Genomic DNA, 21304 nt, shown 5'->3' with positions numbered 1-21304 from the left:
GAAGAACCACATTGTCTTGATAACCCGGCACAGGTAGTAAAAGTAAATTCTCTCTATAGATATGATAAAGTTGAAATTCCGTCTATCAAATTTCATAGCCCATGCTTAGATGAATTTGATGACTTTATGGCTAGACAAGAAAGTTTTAATGCTTATATTGGTAGAGAATTAAAGAATAATGCTTTCGAGATAGGACGCTTGAGTGATTATATGGCTAGAGTTAAAGGTGAACTTAAACTCATTAGCAAATATGCTTATATGGTTACCACTCAAGCTGAGCAAGTACTTAAAGCTCAAAGTGATTTGCTCGATGAATTAAATAATAAACCTGACTTTGCTGTTAGAGTGGCTACTAGAACTGCTAGAATGACTCAAGAACCTTTGTATCCTGAAGGCCACCCTAAGAGAATCGAGCAGGATTCTCAGAGAAATAATTTAGAGGCACCTAGTTCTTCTAAAAAGAAGAAAACGAAAAACAATAGGACTTTGCATGCTTCTAGTGAACCTATTGTAGACACACCTGAGAATCCCAATGATATTTATATTTCTGATGCTGAAACACAATCAGGTGATGAACATGAACCTAGTGATAATGTTAATGATAATATTCATGTTGATGCTCAACCTAGAAATAACAATGAGGTAGAAATTGAACCTGCTGTTGATCTTGATAACCCACAATCAAAGAATCAACGTTATGATAAAGGAGATTTTGTTGCTAGGAAGCATGGTAGAGAAAGAGAACCATGGGTTCAGAAACCCATGCCTTTTTCTCCTAAACCATCCAAGACAAAGGATGATGAGGATTTTGAGCGCTTTGCTGAAATGATTAGACCTATCTTCTTACGTATGCGCTTAACTGATATCCTTAAAGTAAATCCATATGCTAAATATATGAAGGATATCATTACAGATAAAAGGAAGATACCGGAACTGAAATTTCCACCATGCTTTCTATACTTTTAAGGGTGGAATACAAAAGAAACTTGGAGATCCAGGGGTAGCAAATATACCATGCTCCATTAAAAGAAATTATGTTAGAACTGCTTTATGTGATCTTGGAGCCGATATTAGTGTTATGCCTCTCTCTTTATATCGTAGAGTTGAATTGAATAAGTTGACACCTACTGAAATATCTTTGCAAATGGCCGATAAATCAACTACTATACCTGTCGGTATTTGTGAGGATGTGCCTGTTGTGGTTGCAAATGTCACTATCTTAACAGACTTTGTTATACTTGATATTCCCGAGCATGATAGTATGTCGATTATCCTTGGTAGACCCTTTTTGAATACTGCGGGGGTTGTTATTGATTGCAACAAAGGCAATGTCACTTTTCATGTTAATGGTAATGAGCATACGGTACACTTTCCGAGGAAACAACCTCAAGTTCATAGCATCAATTCTATTGGAAAAGTTCCAACTATCATTATTGGAGGTTTTGAATTTCCTCTTCCTACCGTGAAGAAAAAGTATGATATTCTTATTGTTGGGGATGTTCATATCCCCATTGAGGTAACCTAGTGTTATTCAAAATTCTCCAGTTCTGTGTTATTCGGAATGAGTTTGTTAACAAGACTTGATCAACCTTGTTCGTGGATTCATTTTGATGATCATGTGATGGATGAAACTAGAAGGCACAACCTTCTGTACCCCCTTTTTACTTTTTGTTATTTAGAATAAACAAAGCAAAAATAGTATTATCTGTCTGTTTTCTGAATTAGCCGTGCAAAAAAATATCCCGAAAATAAAAGTGCTCCAAATGCCCTGCAAATTTAGTATGATTGTTTATGGAATATTTGAGGATTTTAGGCACTGAAAACACTGCAGGGGGCAAGCACCTGGCCACGAGGGTGGAGGGCGCGCCCACATCCCCTGGGCGCGCCCCCCTGTCTCGTCGGCCCATGGTGGCCCCCTCCCCTTATTCCTGCACCCACACACTCCATCTTCTTCCCAAAAAATTCCCCATCCAGCTCAAGCACGATTTCTAGCTCATTTTGCTGCGATTTTCGATCTCCTTGCTCAAAGCTCCATTCACAAAACTGCTTTGGAAGATTGTTGCTTGGTATGTGACTCCTCCATTTGTCCAATTAGTTTTTGTTCTAGTGCTTTATTCATTGCAAATTTTTGCTGCATAGGTGACCCTGTTCTTGAGCTTGCATGTCAAATTTATGAGGTCCCAAATAGTTCTAATGCATGATATAGGCTCTAGGCACTTGTAGGAGTAGTTGCTACCAAACTTGTTTAGTTTTATCCATTTTTAATTTTAAGTTACTAAAAATTTCAGAAATTTTCAGAAAATGTTAAGGAGATTTTTGAGGGGCTCTTCTAGCCAAGGCTCCCAGGAAAAACAAGCTAAAGAGAAGGAAAAAGGCCAAGTATAACCTTCCTCGTGTAGCGGAAGTACGACCGTGTGAATGGCCCTGTGATGATTTCTTGAGAGAAGCCGGGATTTATGAAGACTTTTATTCTTTGATTGAAAATGCAGGCCTCACCAACTTTCTCCATGACCGGATCGATCAGTATCTCTTACTCACCAATACTTTCGTGCAGAACTTTTATTACTATCCTAAGAAATCACCGCCTTCAGTATCTTTTCATTTATATGATGAATTCAAGAAAATGTCTTTACGTAATTTTTGTGCGGTATGTAGAATACCCTTTGAGGGCAAGTTAGACGAACCACATCATAAAGATGTGGATGGCTTTGTTAACACCATTACTGTAGGGGATCCAAAGAAGGGTTCCGATGCGAGAATCTCTAGCATACACTTTCCTGTTTTATGTTATTTTGCCCTATTAGCTAGTCGATGCTTAATTGGTCGTGGAAATAGTGGAAACTTCAGTGTACCTGATATTATTATTCTTTTCCATTCCTTGTTTGGTGATAATAGTTTTAGTATGGGTGCCGTGATTGCTAAACGGCTAAGCCTGAACCGTAGAAAAGGCCCCATCTTTGGAGGTATCTATACTGCACGTCTTGCTAAACATTTTGAGATACCTATTAGGCACCATGAGAAAGAGGAGACAATATTGCCTCCTTACCTTTTAGATTACAGGAGCATGGTAGCACATGAGTTTATTGTTCATAATGATGATAAGATGCTCCTGTATAACTTGAGATTTAATAAGAAACACAATGAGACTATTATCCTGCCTGGGCCTCTCTTGTTTGATTTGGCTACAGTTAATTATCTTGTCACGGCGGAAGCGGTGTACGCTCATCGAGGCCAAGCATTCGCTCCAGATCCTGAGCAGGAACCTCCACTGGACCCTTATCATTCATCATCTTACCCGTGGGATCCGGTGGAGATGGCCATCCAGTGGTATCCTGATTACAACCCTCAGTACACAGAGGAGAGTAGCCGCGGTCCTTGGCAATAGACCAACTTAGGCCAAAAGCCTAAGCTTGAGGGAGTACGTATTTCTCACCAATTTTACATTCATGTTCACACATTATTCTAGTCGTTGGTGCTCATACTCTTTCATTGTATTATCCATGCTAGTTTAATTTCTTTTTCTAGCTTTCTTCTTGTGTGTTTGATAAACATTGAGAAAAACCAAAAAAATTAGTTAGTTTAATTTTCATGCTTGTAGTAGAAATTAAAATGAAAACCAAAAAGATTTCTCGTTCTTCTTCTTGCTTGTTGGGAGCTTTCCCGTGTAAATAGTTTTATTTTCTTTTCTTTCCTTTGGGGGTCGAGAGTAGAAGACCATATTGAAAATATTTAGTGGCTCTCATACGCATGATTGTTTATTTAACTTAGAGCCCATATTACTTTGCCTTCTCTCTTGAGTTGAATGCTTGCAGATTCCATCTTAGTCCAATGCACGTGCACTATTATTATTATACACACCATTCGGTCGTGCAAGTGAAAGGCAAAAATGATGATATATGATGGACTGATTGAGATGAGAAAAGCTGGTATGAACTCGACCTCTCTTGTTTTTGTAAATATGATGAGTTCATCGTTCCTGATTCAGCTTATTATGAAGTAAACATATTTGCAATGACATTTAGAGATTATAGTTGCTTGTGCCATGCTTCATTAGCTATGAGTTATAATGGTTTACCTAGCGTGCCAACATGCTATTAAAATGATTGTGATGTGGTATGATGGGATGTTATCCTCCTTTGAATGAATCGAGTGACTCGACTTGGCACATGTTCACACATGTAGTTGAAACAAATCAACGTAGCCTTCACGATATTTATGTTCATGGTAGATTATATCCTACTCATGCTTGTGCTTGGTGTAAATTAATTTTAATGCATGTTCATGACTGTTGTCGCTCTCTCAGTTGGTCGCTTCCCAGTCTTTTGCCAGCCCTCACCTGTACTAAGCGGGAATACTTCTTGTGCATCCAAACTCCATAAACCCCAAAGTTATTCCATATGAGTCCACCATACCTTCCTAAATGCGGTATCTACCTGTCGTTCCAAGTAAATTTGTATGTGCTAAACTCCAAACCTTCAAATGAATTGTATGCCCGAGCAACTCATGTTTCAACTAGGGCTATCTGTATCTTCCATGCTAGGTGGGTTATTCTCAAGAGGAGTGGACTCCGCTCCTCATTCACGAGAAAATGGCGGTAATCGGGATGCCCAGTCCCATGATCCAAAAGATCAAAGCAAATCAATATAATTAAACAAAACTCCCCCAGGGCTGTTGTTAGTTGGAGGCACTCGTTGTTTCGAGCAAGCCGTGGAATGATGCTTGTTGGTGGTAGGGGAGTATAAACTTTTACCATTCTATTTGGGAACCACCTATAATGCATGTTGTATCGAAGATATCTCCATCTCATAGATATGCCGCTCAAAATATTATTCATCTCTATTTTAAAATCGACCTGTGGCACCTCTACAAATCCCCACTTCCCTCTGCGAAGGGCCTATCTATTTACTTTTATGTTGATTTATCACCCTCTTATTAAAAAGCACCCGCTGGAGAGCACACTGCCATTTGCATTCATTACTATCAGTTTATATTGGGTATGACTTGACCGGATCTCTTTTACCATGAATTACAATGTCTAGCCAGTCCTTGGTCTTTAAAGGTGCTCTGCATTTATGTTTTGTGGTCTCAGAAAGGGCTAGCGAGATACCATCTTGTTCTATCATATTATGATTGTTATGAGAAAGTGTTGTCAAGGGAACCGGGAAAAGAATGGATCCCAATACAGGGCCCGAAGAAGAGAGATGAAAGGAAGTAGTGAAAGAAGAAATAAAGTACGCAGATCAAAGTGAAAAATCACATAAGACTCTAATTCTAGGTTCCTCCTAATTTTTTCTATAATCAACAGTTCGTGGATGACACACTGTACAGAAGAAGGCCCAACGGCGTGAAATTAAAGTGCATTTGCCGAGAAGAAGGAAAGGAACTATTGGCAGAGATACACAAGGGTATGTGTGGCTCCCACATTGGATTGAGGGCTTTAGTTGGAAAAGCTTTCCGTCAAGTTTTCTACTAACCCACAGCCCTCCAAGATGCAATCGAGCTAGTCACCAAGTGTGAAGCTTGCCAGTTCCACTCCAAGAATATCGATCAGCTTGCTCAAGATCTTCAAACGATCCCTTGGTCATGGCCATTTTCGGTCTGGGGGCTCGACACCTTGGGCCCCTTCCCTCGTGCTGCCGGGGGCTTTGAATAATTGTTTGTTGCAATTGAGAACTTTACAAAGTGGCCGAAAGTGGAGCCCGTGAGGAAGGTGACCGCACAGTTAGCTATCAAGTTCTTGAAGGGGATTGGTGTGCCATTTCGGAGTACCCGCCAGAGTCGTCACTGACAACACACCCAATTCACAAGTCGTGCCTTCATGCAATACATTCAGTCCCTCGGAAGCAAGGTCTCATTTGCCTCTGTTGCCAATCCTAGAAGCAATGGACAAGCTGAGAGGGCAAATGTTGAAGTGCTGCAAGGACTCAAGAGAAGAACATTTGATAGGCTACAGAAGTGTGGCAGGCGATGGATTGATGAGCTATCAGTGGTTCTTTGGTCCCTCCGTACGACACCAAATCGAGCTACCGGCCAGACTCCCTTCTCCCTAGACTATGGGGCAGAAACAGTGATCCCCGCGGAACTCAGATTCGGATCACCTCGAGTACTTTCCTACGACGAAGTAGCGTAGGAATAGCACCGGTGTGACAATGATGTGCTACTTGAGGAGAACCGTGTCTAGACTTCTACACGTGCTGCACGCTACCAGCAAGCCTTGCATCACTATCACATCCGTAGGGTTCATGCCCGGAGCTTTGAGGAAGGCAACCTTGTCCTTAGGCGTGTTCGGTCCGCCAAGGGTGCAAACAAGTTGATGCCAAAGTGGGAAGGACCTTACCAGGTAGTATGAGTCACCAGACCTGCCGCAGTCCGTCTGGAGACCGGAGATGGCATTCAATTGCAAAACTCATGGAACATTGAGCATCTCTGTAAGTTCTACCTATAAGGCGCAACTGCCGGGCCCTGCCTGGCAGCCACCCTTTTGTACAAGCCTTGCCGAAGTTTCATGTATTCCTTTGTACAAAGCCAGGCGCAGACCCTGAGCACCAAATAAATAAACAAAGCGCTGGGGGGCCCCAAAACTTGTATGCATGCATAAGCATATCATGAGTATAGCATGTTCATGTATATAAGGTTGCATGTAGCTCTGTTTACATCTGCACTCATAAAAAGGCCTATTGTTTTGCAGGAACGTTGACTCCTTCCTGGTGCGGCAAATCCCGGGCACTCGATATGTCCTAGTTTGTAGCACAAGTCATGCCGAAATTCATGAAAAATTTCGGCATGACCTTTGCTAAAAAGTGGACAAATCGAGAACCTGAAATTTGCCGGAACAGAAATGAATCAACATTCCAGCAAAACATAGGCCACTTAGCTTCATTCCCTGGAAACAACAAAGCCACTTGGGCACAATCGAACCACTTCAATGAAAAGATATAACATGAGCAAACACTATTGAGGAATTTGCATATAACATGGCCACTTCAATGAAAAGATATAATCGACAATAATGGAATATGCAAATGAACATCAATGACATATATCATATAAAAACAATCTTGTTTTTTGTTTACATAGCAACAATTAGTTTGACCAAGTTTTTGAAAAGAAAAACAATTATGTTTTTTGTTTATAGCTAAATGCCATAGCTACTGTTTTTTATTTATAGCTAAATACTTTTGTTTTTTGTCTAAAGCTAAAAGTCTAGGAACTACATTTTCTCTAATCCTTCTGACCTCACCAAAATTTCCACAACAAGACCTTAGTACCTACACCCAATTTCTTCAAAAATATTCAGGTCCATAGTCCAAATAATTCAAATTTCATTTGAATGAAATTTGGAACAAATTCAGGTCCGTAGTCCAAATATTTTTATAGCTAAGTGTTTTTTGTTTATAGCCTCTGTTAATTTAAATCTAAATGCTACTATTATTTATATACCCTCTATTAGTTTAAAGCTAAATGGATATACTGTTTAGGCATTTTCATAAAAATTGCCCTAGCTAATTTCCTAAAAAAATTGCTAATCAGTTTTCCTAAATGCTATAAAATGCCTACTGCCCTAAAAAGATCTAGGGTTCATATGAACACCTAGGGTTCATATGAACATCAACACAGTATCAACATATATATAATTGCCCTAGCAGAGAGAGAGAGGAGGGTAGGGGACAGGAGAGGCAGAGCCTTACGGTCGGCGGCGAGGGCAGGCTCTGGCTTGGGCGACGGCGGTGAGGTCGAGGGCGGCGGCGGTGAGCTCGAGGGAGGCGACGGTGAGGTCAACGACGGCCTCGGGCGGCGGCTGTGAGGTCGAGGGGGCGGCCTCGGGCGGCAGCGGTGTGGTCGAAGGCGGCGGGCGGCAGCGGTGTGGTCGAAGGCAGCCTCGGGCGGTGGCGGTGTGGTCGAAGGTGGCAGGGCGACGGCGGCGATGAAGCAGTTGGGGACAGGTGGGGAGTAGAGAGGGGGGGGGAGGACTTAGCGAAATTTTGAGCCCGGGCTGCCGGGATTTGAGTCAAACTAGCAGTAGCGCGTTTTGCCGAAACGCGCTATAGCTAAGATAGCTATAGCGTGTTCCAGAGAAACGCGCTACAGCTATCCCTTTCTGTTTTATTTTTCTTTTTCTTTTGTTTTCTTTACATTTTCTTTTTTTTTTCATTTCTCCTTTTTCTATTTCTTTCATTTTCATTTACTTTTTTACTTATTTTTCTATTTATTTTCTTTTTCATAGCAGTAGCGTTCTACAGCAAAAACGCGCTGCTACAATGTTTTTAGCAGTAGCTTGCTTCTGGAAGAACCGCTACTACTATTCCTAGTCTACCAGCACTAGTGAGGAAAGTTTAGTAGTAGCGCTTTTCTGTGAAGACGCGCTACTGCTAAAACAATGGTTGTAGCGTGGTATTGCAACAGGCGCTACTACTAAGTAGCGCTAGCGCCGGGTTTTGACCAACGCTACTGCTATACCTCTGTGTATAACATTTTACCTTGTAGTGATAGGAGAACCACCTGATCCAAGATGTTTCTCACCTTTGTTTGAGTTTGTTGCCTTGTTTTTTGTTGAGGGGGCGTTAGTGATCTGATCTGGTTGCCATGGCAAATATCGAAGGAGGAGGGAGGTTCTGACGCCCGGATAATTAAGCTACAGTAAATCCATGCTAATGATGCCTCGTCACCTCGGTTACTGTTGTTAATCTCGAATTAGTTTGAAACCGATTCAAATTCAAATTTAAAATAAATTCAAATTATTATTTCTTCAAACAGAAAAAAAACAAAATGTTCATATTGTTCTAAAAAGTCCAGCGACCAGTATCGTGTAGAATCCAACACCATTTGGCTCACAGATAAATCCCTAGGAAATAATAAGTGGTCCAAAAACAACGAAAATTAACATTTTCAAAATAAACAAATGGTTATATATTTCCAAATACCCCCAAATTTTGGTACTTTTTCAAAGTGTTGCATTTTATTTTTGTGTCAACTATCATGTTCACCAAAAATTGTTTGATACTAAAAGAAAATAGTAAGAAATGCTAGAAAAATAAGACAGAAAAAGAAGGCGGAAGAAGAGTGCACTATACAACTAGCCCATTTAGTAATAGAAGGATATCCAGCCCCGAACCCTAGCTTCTTCTCCCTCCTTCCCTGCGCCGTTCCCTCTCCCTTCTCCCTCTCGCACGAGCCGCCCGAGCTCGGCCGTCACCGCGTCGCCGTCATCGTCTACGTGCACTAGAGCCTTCCCACGCCATGGGAGGGTGCCGTCATGCCACGTTGTGCGTCACCGCCAGACAGATCTGATGTCCGGCTGCCTTAACTGGTCGCCTTCGCCACCGTCTCTGCCCACGGCCGCCGCACCTCATCGCCGACTACCGCTTCTCCGGTCCATCCCGCGTCCCTCCGAGCACGCCCCTGCGCTCCGCTGTGAGCCTCTCGTCGATTCCCCTCTCTCCCCCTCCTCGAATCCATGCGCGTAGCTGCTCGACCGTGCGCCTGTCCGCGCCCACCGCGTTTCACTGCTTCGCTCGCCACTCCGTTGTGCGTCGCCGCGCCCGCGCCGCCCTGGCCTTCCTGGCCCGCTGTCCACGCTAGGCCGCACCCTGCACAGCGTGCGCGCCCGCGCCCCACGCTCGCATGTGGTCGCGCCCCGCTCGCCCTGCTGCATTTGTTGTTGTGCGCTGCTCTGCTGCTGCTATCGGCTGCCGCTGCATCGCTAGCTACTGTTGCTGCCTTGCTAAACTACTGCTTGCTGCGTACTGCTGCTGCGCTACTCCTGCTACTTGCTACCCACGAGCCACTGCTGCTCTTCATTACTAGTACTAGTTGACCCATTGCGTCAATTGGTGCAAAGACCCGCTAAAGACATGTTGTCGATGAAAATAGTTTCATTTTGCAAGAACATATTCGATGTTGGTAGTAGAAAGCCTATGTGTTAAGTCATACTATATTGATAATATGTTTATGACGCTGAGAAATCTGAGTTTGCAAAAACAAATCTTATTTCTATAACATGCATAGACCAGCTAAGGAAGCATTTTTTTAGTTGAAAATATAGTTACCACGCTGAGAAACTTAAGTTTGAAAAAAATTCAAGTTTGCATAATATATATAGACCAATTCAGGATGCATTTTCTTAGCAATGTTTGCACTAAACTTTTATTTTCCATGTGCACGAAAAGAAAAACCCTCTATGTGTTGTGCATATGGAGGCATGGGTATTTGAAAGGCTCATATGCTACCTAGCGTAGTCCAGGAACAATTCTTTGTGTGGGCCGTCCGGATACCTAGCCCAATCCAGGAACAATTCTTTGTGTGGCCCGTCCGGAGTAGAATATGAAGCAGCAGGGCCTGCATCCATCGTGCATGTGTATTTCTTTTCTTCCTCGGTTTCTCCTTTGGGCGGGAGAAGTGTACTCAACTGGTGATATTTTTCCTTTCTATTATTTCGGATTACTCGGCATGCATGGTAACACAAATGGCCGATTACGTCATATAGCACAATGTCCATTTCAAACACAAAGTGTTTTGAAAATTAAATTAGGTTTTAGCATGGAGGAATAGTCCAGACTTGAAACAGCGATGCAACCACTTTACCAATTCAAACTCCTTAGCAACCACTTATGATTATCATGTCAAATGGCACAAGGTGTCTATGACTAAGAGTTATTTGAAAAGTGTTTCATTTGTTCTTTACAAAGTGTTAGATGCAATTTCACTACACATAAGAATTTTCAAGCTCAGTTAAAAAGGTATTTTTAAGCATACAAACCACAACTCGACGATGTAAAATTGTGGTTTAGTTGTGGATGTCAAAATGCTTGCTATAAAAAAGGCATTAGTTAGTTTCTTTTAGTAAGGACAAACGATGTAAATACACATCTTAGTTTGGTAGGAGAAAGCCCTATTTAGAATTAAATCTATGTTTAGTTGGTTTAGCTGTGATTAAGCACACGTAGTAATAAATATAATTTTCCTTAGCAGAAAAAAATGGTGTTTGTTGTTCACAACTGGATGCATATGCACATTCTATTTTCGTAGCAGAAAGCCCAAGTTTAAACCATCCCATGTTGTAAACACATTTGTTTTTTCTAGTACTCATTTGTATGGGAAATGCACACGCTAAGAATTTCGAGTTTAATGTATGAAAAAGAATATATTTTTACGACATCTATAAACCTGCTAAGGGGGGTCTTTTAGCAGTGTTTCTATTAAACCTTTATTTTGCATGTGCATGAAAAGAATAACTTCTGGTGCATATGGAGGCACAGGTATCTGAAAGGCCCATATACTACCTAGTGAAACTATGTGACTGTGAAACTGGTGAGATTTCTCCCTTCCTATTACCTCGGATTTCTCTGCATGCATAGATTTAGTTGCACCAAATGACAGAGTCCAATTTGAATCCATGCGATTTGTAACCCATTTATATGAAAAATTAAAAGTCATCTCTTAAAATATATACTTGAGGATGCATAATTTGTTATGTTATTTGGGTAATATGGAGGCATGCTTTTTTAAAAGAAATCCCACTTAAGACAAAGAGTATGCACAAATACTAACATCAGTTTCTGTACGACGGTGGGAAAGTAGATATTCAATAATGGGGTATTGGTAGGTGGAAGAAAATGTCCGAGGATACAACGGGAGCATAATAAATAACATTTTGCTTCTGTCTAACTTATGAGCACAGCATGCCCTTTATTTACTCTAGGAATATCTCGTACTCTTTAGCTATTTTTCTAAATGCATGCCCATTGATCTGAGTAAGTCGCTTCTTCAATATTGAAGAGAGAAGTTTGAGGCTGTCATGCCCACTCCTGAAATTAGACTGGGCATTATTCTGTAGGGCTTGGGGCACAAAATATCCTGAATCAATCACAAGACAAACATCAGTATTAAGCAAGGACTACAGTAGAAGTAGCTAGAGATAATAAACAGAATAAAGGGCTATTATTCTATAAAATATATTTTTCGCTATGGACAAGATTTGTTTAATTGAAATTAAATGTCAAGAAGTTAGAGAGCATGATATAATAAGTTCGAGAGAATGATTTGATGTTGCTATTCAACTGTTGAATAGATATTGAAGGCACATTACATAAGAGTCCTGGATTTTACATATCTGAAAGTAGGCGCATCATGAAAGTGATAATCATCCAATTAATAAAACCATTATTCTAAGAAAATATTAGACATTGCCTCATATATACCAACGGGGGTAACTTTCTATTGGTTAGAAACCATTGTGCTGACAGTTATTTAACACACGCTTTTTTTAAACGCACTAAGACCATATATAGGATGCAGACCATTCTCATGCCAATGTCTAGAATAGCCAATCTACATAAGTCCTAGTAGCATGCTCCTACAAGATTCTTACAAAAACCTACATGGGTATGTTCCCAATAGGAATGGATATAGATTATGCTTACAAAAATGCTACGCTCTAACACTTCCACCGGAGCACAATTCAGCTCCCACAATCGGTAATCAGCATGAAAACTTAAAAAACAAGTTTGATAGAAATCAATGTTCAGGAAAGCATGAAGCATAAGTGAAGCGACAAGCTGACGCTTAGAGCAATGGGCGGTTAAGCATTTTTAAAAATAGAATTGCAGGTTTTGGAGGTTGTAGACCGAGAATTAACCTGAGTAGACGATGCGGGGCCTTGGGGAAGTTGGTGACATATTTCCTGAATGTGTATTGGCCTGTGTTGCCGCGATAGCATAGATCTGCAATGAAAGAACTTCATTATAAACATATGTTCCCAGCCTGGTCCTTGCTTGGAAAGAGAAGCTAAAAAGAAAATGATTATGCAATAGACACACCAAACACCAAGGCAATGCAGAATATTCACTGATTTTACTCATATTTTTTGACGACGCATATAAACTGGCCCTAAAAATTATATTAATTAACAATAATGAAAAGAACTTCTTAAGGCACTCGGTCACAGGTTATGATTCTACCACCTACCATTTTTACACTGTAAAATGACCATGTCAGTACTGATTTTATATGAAGCTATAAAGAGATAATAATAATAATAGCGACATTGATGAAAACTAAAATCACAATATATATAAAACTTGGTGTCACACCCTCCTTACGTCATGGCAGTACCTGACCTCTATTCTAATAAAATCATATTATAACAATTTGCATATATATATATATATATATATATATATATATATATATATATATATACCTGACCTCTGTTATAATAGAATTTATATATATGCTTCACTCAGTGTGCCTACAATTTTTAGAATGTAAATTTTCCCATGTTTTGAGAAACCATTTTAGGATTGCAAGGAACAATTTTGCAAAGTATAACATTGCAAGTAAATCACGAAGAGTTACTGAGAAGCTACCTAGCCTGTAGCATGGAATCTCTTTCGTCAGCACACTCAACCAAGAGCACCATTACACAAACCAAAGAGGTGTAGGAAAAATAGCTTGTTTCATGTATACTTGTAAACGATATTGCCATTTTCCAAATAAAGTCATTTCCTGGAAAAAAAAATGTAGGAAAAAGAGGAACAACCCAGGATTATCAAACCACCTCAACCCGACATTGTCGCCTAGTGAGATATAGCACGCCACCGACGGTGTCCTCTTCCTCGTCCCCCTCCCTACTTCCCCACTACATGTAATCCACAATCTGACTCCCTAGATACTAAAAATTATATTAATTAACAATAATGAAAAGAACTTCTTAAGGCACTCGGTCACAGGTTATGATTCTAACACCTACCATTTTTACACTGTAAAATGACCATGTCAGTACTGATTTTATATGAAGCTATAAAGAGATAATAATAATAATAGCGACATTGATGAAAACTAAAATCACAATATATATAAAACTTGGTGTCACACCCTCCTTACGTCATGGCAGTACCTGACCTCTATTCTAATAAAATCATATTATAACAATTTGCATATATATATATATATACCTGACCTCTGTTATAATAGAATTTATATATATGCTTCACTCAGTGTGCCTACAATTTTTAGAATGTAAATTTTCCCATGTTTTGAGAAACCATTTTAGGATTGCAAGGAACAATTTTGCAAAGTATAACATTACAAGTAAATCACGAAGAGTTACTGAGAAGCTACCTAGCCTGTAGCATGGAATCTCTTTCGTCAGCACACTCAACCAAGAGCACCATTACACAAACCAAAGAGGTGTAGGAAAAATAGCTTGTTTCATGTATACTTGTAAATGATATTGCCATTTTCCAAATAAAGTCATTTCCTGGAAAAAAATGTAGGAAAAAGAGGAACAACCCAGGATTATCAAACCACCTCAACCCGACATTGTCGCCTAGTGAGATATAGCACGCCACCGACGGTGTCCTCTTCCTCGTCCCCCTCCCTACTTCCCCACTACATGTAATCCACAATCTGACTCCCCAGATACTAAACAAAGCACCATCGGTATCTTTAGTGTCTGAAGTGGAGAACCATCAAGGGACACTGTAAAACAAATTATTTGCAGGTACCAAGGTGCAGCTACTAATTTCCCTTCCAACCATATGAACCTTTGCCATACAAAACATTATTATGCAACGATATACATACATGAACATAGCTACGTATTCATTATACATTATCTTGCAGAACATTTTAGAACTACTGAAATAGCAGCTGATGGTAAGGAAACACCGTTAAATTTTCCAACAAATAATCTCCAGCTGCTAATTTCTTGGGCGATTACAAACATACCCAGCGTCCATGTGTACATGAATTATTTAGACAGGTCCCGAGGGCGTGCTCACAGTCTATTCTATGTTACAGATAGCTTAGCTGTGCAAGAATTATCAGGGCAGTCTACTCTATGTGATTCAGTCAAGGTGTTGGTATCAATTACGATAACAGCGATGATACATGTGTGTGCCATATCCACCGGGAATTGAACTGAACTACCCGGGCCCCAATATTTCAGTGAAAATTAGTAGAAACTAAAAAGAATAAATTGTAATTTGTTTTGGTAGAAACATATTTCACATTAATTTTAGTTAAGCAAAGCAGGGGAATTTCCTCAATGAGATGGGCCGGTGTGTTCAGAAGCAATTGTGATCAGCAGAAAAAGATAAATTGTCAGGATGCCGACAACATGGATCAATGGAATAAATTCTCACAAATGAAATGACAGTGAAGGGGATATGAATCTTGACTCTGGATTGAACAAAGTAAATGGGATAAGCTCACCTTGCCGCAGAGAAGACGGACACCCAACTTCAATAAAAAAGACGAGTACGCCAAGCAAAATCTGCAAGGGAAATCATACTTTAGACATGGTACCACCTGAACATAGCAAGACATCCGAATGTCTAAAATGCACCTCACCTACTGGAATCACCCTCGCCTCAATGAACGAAATATAGCGCAGTTCGACCCTGAATATGAAGCAAAAAGACATAATGAGACATGCTGAACCTGCAATGAATGAATGAATTGTTTGAACCTACACTGAATAGTTCATATCCATCCATCTGTATGCTACTTTCTCATCAGAACGTCAATCCCAAAGATCTTCTGCTGGAAATATAACTTCATATTAATCAGCTGAGACAACAACTTAACTATCCAAGGGGTTTCCTAGTACGCAACACTCTCTCCGAACATTTGAGGAACAAATCAAGGGAAGTTTTCAAATTAGCATTACATGTGTAAAGTCATAATCCCTGAACATGATAAATAGCATAGTAGAAAATTTGAAAAGCGCAAAAATAGATATTAAAGATAGCATCATCGGGGCTAATGTACTATCTAAAAGTGCACTGATGCCTAGTATGTAAAGTTACCTAGAAAAACTCCAGCACATGAAAGGTGTGACAAAATAAAGGGGAAACAACAATCATCCTCAAGAAATGGTGCTGATAGGCAGACATATTCCTCTTCATGTACTGTGGTGCAAGAGTTCAGAAGAAACCAGGCTCACCTATCTTGGAAGGGTCTGACTGCTCTAGGGACATCAAGCCACAATATCTCCGGCCACTCAGAACCAAAACAATATGCCCTATCTTCACTTTCAGACTTCTAGTCAAAGGAAACTGTATGGGCCAAAAATAATCTTCAGAGAACATAGCAAATACTCCCTCTATTCCTAAATGTAAGTCTTTTTAGAGATTCCATTGCAAACTACATACAGATGTATATAGACATTTTTAGAGTGTGGACTCAATCATTTTGCTCTGTATGTATTCCATAGTGTAATCTCTAAAAAGACTTATATTTAGGAACGGAGGGAATAATAAATAAGCAAAAGGATCATCCCTGGAAATGCAATACATGTTGCAAAATAGTCAAGATCGTTTAAAAATATGCACATCTTTTTTTTTGCGGGGAAAAAAAATAAAAAATATGCACATCTTACCCTGCTACTTGTAGTCCTCGACGACCTGCTCCTTCTTCATGTCGTTGGCCGCGTCCCCTCCCCTGCAGCCATACCCCATTGCGGAGGAGTGCCGCTGCTTGCACTCCTTGATGGCATGCTCCTTCTTGTATTGTTATCCGCCTCTCACCCCCTGCAGCTCCACCCCAGACAGCACAAGGTCACAATTTATATTCAGAGCTATTTGAAAAGTTTTGGTCCCAAATTCGTTTTCACTTTTAGTGCCAACAAAAATATAGATCTGCTCTGCAATTAATTTACATGACATGGCAATCGCATCAATTCATATCCATCCATTATAACATGAACATTTATATTTTGTTCTTCAGAAAACAAACTGGACATATAAGGGAATATACTAAACCAAAAAAGAAAAAAAAACATGGCAATCTCTTTGCATAATCTAGAATGTAAAAAGGCCATTCTCAAAAGGTCGTTATTGGTGCTGCCATATTCATTCATGAATACTACCTTATACCAACTATTATTATTTAGCTTTCTTAAGATATGCCTCTTTCATACTCTGCGAAGAACAAATTATGCATGCATATCTTCATGCGTGATATGCCTCCTTTATATTAAGAAAACCATTTTTTGCAGGTTTAAACTCCACATGGTCAGTAGAATGGGTATCTAAAAGGACCAAGATTATAGCATCAAAATGCAAGAACAAATGTTCAAAAGAGGGAGGAAAATCACCTTGATCTTCTTCACCCTTTTAGATAAATTCTTCTTCTCTTCATCCTCAGATCTATACACTTCATGTTTAGAAAACCCGAGGAAAAATCGAACACAATGCTTAAAGAAAGTGTCGTTGCAGAATTTAGCGTTTGCCATTTCACAAAACAGAAAATCTAAATAGGAAAAGAAATAATGGAGCACCTATGTAGAAGTGAGAAAACCTTCAGCGGATGAAAAAGGAACAACACCCTCGTAGATGAATTCATTAGAACACAGGGCGGGCTAGAAGTAGAAATAAAGTAGGTGCAGAAATAATTTGAATTTAAGTACAGAAATACAGTAGAAGTAGAAGTAGAAGCAAAAATAAACTGTAGATGTAGTAATCAAACTAAGTACTCCCTCCATGCTAGGAAAGAAGACACACAAGTTTGTTGGATTAACTTGGTCAAACTTTACATTGTTTGACTTTGACCAAAACTGACATGCCTTCTTTTAAAGAAGGGAGGGAGTATTAAATTTAAATATGAAATGGTGTTGTCGTAATTAACAAAGTGAGTTGCAGGTACCCAGGACAAAAAACCTTCCAGCTCATTGGTGAGCAACCTCATTGAAGCTCCTACGAATAGGAGGAGGAAGCGGAGGCGGCGCAGAGGCTGTGGCTAGAACGACGGGAGGTGGACTCGCTCCGCTCCATGAACCGCTGCTACTTCCGCATGCAGACATCGGAATCACCATGGCCTTCTGCCTCTGGCCGACCCAGCCGCCATCATGGTCATACGCAAGGGAGATGGGGAGGCTAGGGTTGGTGGTTTCATGGCGGCTGGCGAGGAAGAGGGTTCGAGGAGGGAGCGAGGGAGGGGTGTGGCGTGCGGTGTGCGGGCGAGGGGATTGGGCTTTCGAGGACATGGCTTGCCCCACACTCCTGCAAATGGCGACATGCACGCGGCGCGCAGGGAGAGGGCACACCTGCAGATGTTAACTGAATAATATAGTACTCACTGTGATAAGAATGATACTAGTTAAACACAAAATACCGTCAGGTTACTGGTTTAGTTTAAGGAACAGTTTAGACCGCAAAAAGAGTAGTAACAGGCATGTACCTGACTCCGCTCTATTTCCAGCTAGGCATAATTATTCCAAAGAAAGAAAGCATAAATTACTGACACACAATGTTAGCTAGGCCAATGACATATATACATATGTAACCGATACAAAGGCTAAACCGATCAACCATTACTTCTGATGTTGCACAAAATTTCCGACAGAAAAGCATCTAAGCATGTTGAGAAAGGAACTTGACGAACTCATGAGAGAAGATATAGCAAATACAAATTATTAATAGTGAAATAAGTATATAATTAGTGCAAAATTCAAGAGTGAGTTCACTCTTTCTTTACCAAACTATTATGTGAGAAGGCGTATTATATAAGGCATAAGACACACCAATCAATGTAAGAAAGTAAACCGATGTGCAAGGGCGTTCAAACTCTTAATCATGATTGTACTTGCAGGATGAATGTGCCTTCATAAGCCAAACAAAATCAGAGTTTTGTAGAAGCAATGGGCAAAGAGAGAGGACACCTAATTGGCTGAGGCCGCGCTATGTTGCGCCTCCCCACGGTTGACCTTCCTGCTGAGCCGTACTCATGTTGAAATAACGAAGTATATCACATCATTTGTGGTCCATATACCCCTGGAAAACATGATGACATCAGTTAATGGCATACACATATTTCAAATAAATATGAGCATATTTTCAGTAACAACACAAACACCAACACCAAAATCAGAAGAAACAGAATTAAGAATACGGAAGTGAACTTGGCACCCGATAAATTTAGCAGGCCAATATATGACAACTCTTCATGTTGATATGGAAAAAAGCGATACTTGAAACAAATGAATTTATCTGTAAAAATGACATAAGGAATGTACTCGATAAGCATGCTAAGATACAGTCGAGCATCGGATGGGTCAATTCGATTCTGATATAACAATTATGCAAAAAAATATAGTTCATAACAGCATGACAAGTGAAGTGAAAGCATTAATAAATCTGAACACTTCATCTTTTTTACTGAGAATTAATATTTGTATGCTTTTTCTATTTGCGAAAGATTTGTATTCTTTGACCATGATATATTATGTCAAAACAGAAGATGATATACTGAACTTACTGACAAGTGTCAACTTCTTGATTTATCAAAGATCCAACTGAATGTAAAGGGACAGTTAACAACTTATTGCTACAATGTGTGTGTACTGCATTTAGACAACAAGTACCAATCATTTGGACAACAAGTACCGATCATCAGTCCCAACAAATGATGCAAAACAGAATAACCAAATGAACTACTTACCCTCTGGCAAGGTCAGGAGCTATCTATATTCCCTGTCCTGGGATATATAGGTCGGCAACTGCGTACTACCTGTAGTGTTGTCTAGGCTAACAAGGTAAAATTATCCACTACTGAATGACATTTCATTTTGCCTTTCAACTCATGTGCTTACAGGATAACACATGCATTTTTTTAACCTTATGACAGTCCATATTTTTTTGAAGAGGGTTTAAATTGGTTTCCTTTGCGAGCAATGCATACATACAGTTTGGGGAAATAGGCGAACATGGAACAACTCCTTGACGAATCAGTAATCAAGTGTAACGAAATGCCGAGGTGAGAAAGATGGTTGGCATGTGTCTGAATCATTTAGCCTCGCACTATTTTGAGCAAATAGGCTCAAGAACGGGTATCATCTATCAGCCTGTTTAAGTGAGTTTCGTTGTGGAGTGTTCCTTGCTGTTCAGAAGTTTTTTTCTTTCTAATATTTGGAAAAGGGACACATAGCTCAGGAGCACACCACGGATTCTTACTCATCCAAATAAAGGGCTTTTTCGGACTTACTCAATTATAATGTGATAGATAGATCACGACTAAGTATTTTGAAAAGAGAAGTTATTTTGCCGTCGAAATAAAAAACACGAGTAATCCAAACCAAACCAAGAGCTGAGGTTGTGGCCAGCACTCACCTCGACCTTGTCGAGCTTGCCCTTGTTCAGAACCTTGAAAAGGGTGAATCCAGCGGGCGTCTCAAACAGCATCAACATATCCAACCAAGCCACAACTCAACTCACCTGAATCGAAGCATAGCCACACAACGAAATCAAAACAAAGACCAATTGCAAAGACATGAGAAATGATCAGCATGACAATATTGGTCAGCAGTCAAATAATCCCAAAATGATACATTGAGAAATCTATATTGGCCTTATAGTTCATAGAAGAACAAGAAACTACAACATGCAAAAAATAACACATGAATATTCAAACCTTAGTCCTATCTGAAGACATCTTCAGTTGAACAGAGAACCAATAATATGATCCATCAAAACCAAATGCTTTAACATCAACATCCTCCTACACCACATAAATAGCACTGAATCAGCAAAGCATAGTATTTAAAAGCATAATCAAAACATGTCCACACAGCAGGACAACAAGTTCAACATTTTCAGATGATTCGTAGATTTAGCAGTCGATAGCCAAATCACCAGCATAGATCATAGCCAAGATTATACACCTATGCAGTATACCACACCTCCCGCACCAGATCTTATCCCTACAACACGAAACCCCAAACATGTGAGCAGATCGGGCCAAGAGGAAAAAGAACACACTTAAACGGAAGGGGATCGGGAGACGGGACGGAAAACCGGAGGCGGATGTCCCTGTGCAGGGCCGCCGCTGGCCGTGTCGGCTTCCCTCGCCACCTGCTCCTCTAGTCCTCGTGCAGAGAGATGGAGTCGGGTCAACCTGCTCCTTCCCCTTGTCCCCGACTATTGCGCTGCTAGGGGCGAAGGGAGAGGGGATGATCGACAACAAAGGACGCAGCAAGGAGACAAAGACAGGCGGCGAACCTCCTTCATCTCCGTCGCAGCCGCACCCCACCATCAATGTTTGAGAAAGCGGTAAGCGTAAGCGGTGCGGAAGGCCACAGCCTAGAGCAATTGCCGCTTAAGCGCAGCTTAACCGGGATTAAGCGTTTTTTTAAAATTGGCCAGAATTTGGCTGCTTTTGAATAATATGCACAAGAAAATAGGAAATATAGCATATAGGCAACTGAAAATCTAAAATAGCATATAAGTTTGAGGTTCAGTGGTTCACAAACCACAACAAATAGCCAAATAACACATAAGGACAAGGTTCAGTGGTTCACACAACAAGC

General features: G+C 40.3%; 1 long non-coding RNA gene across 18 annotated transcripts; it reads right to left on the bottom strand.

The window, feature by feature from the left end:
* Positions 1 to 11552: 11552 nt before the first annotated feature.
* LOC123137268 (uncharacterized) lies at positions 11553 to 21100 on the bottom strand. Of its 18 annotated transcripts, XR_006468011.1 has the most exons (14): positions 20997 to 21100; positions 20793 to 20923; positions 20660 to 20698; positions 20410 to 20496; positions 20109 to 20213; positions 18662 to 18773; positions 17099 to 17150; positions 16382 to 16532; positions 15947 to 16058; positions 15474 to 15540; positions 15352 to 15401; positions 15214 to 15274; positions 12635 to 12719; positions 11553 to 11853 (listed from the first exon to the last, which is right to left on the bottom strand). It is a non-coding gene; the product is annotated as an uncharacterized lncRNA (long non-coding RNA). The 18 variants fall into 18 exon arrangements; XR_006468013.1 differs by lacking the exon at positions 20660 to 20698 and having other exon boundaries at positions 20757 to 20923; XR_006468006.1 differs by having other exon boundaries at positions 20410 to 20698.
* Between the last annotated feature and the right edge of the window lie 204 nt (positions 21101 to 21304).

The sequence above is a fragment of the Triticum aestivum genome, chromosome 6B (assembly GCF_018294505.1).
Source record: "Triticum aestivum cultivar Chinese Spring chromosome 6B, IWGSC CS RefSeq v2.1, whole genome shotgun sequence".
NCBI lineage: Eukaryota > Viridiplantae > Streptophyta > Magnoliopsida > Poales > Poaceae > Triticum > Triticum aestivum.
The sequence above is the reverse complement of the archived record's forward strand: the minus strand, read 5'-3'. Positions and strand labels throughout refer to the sequence as shown.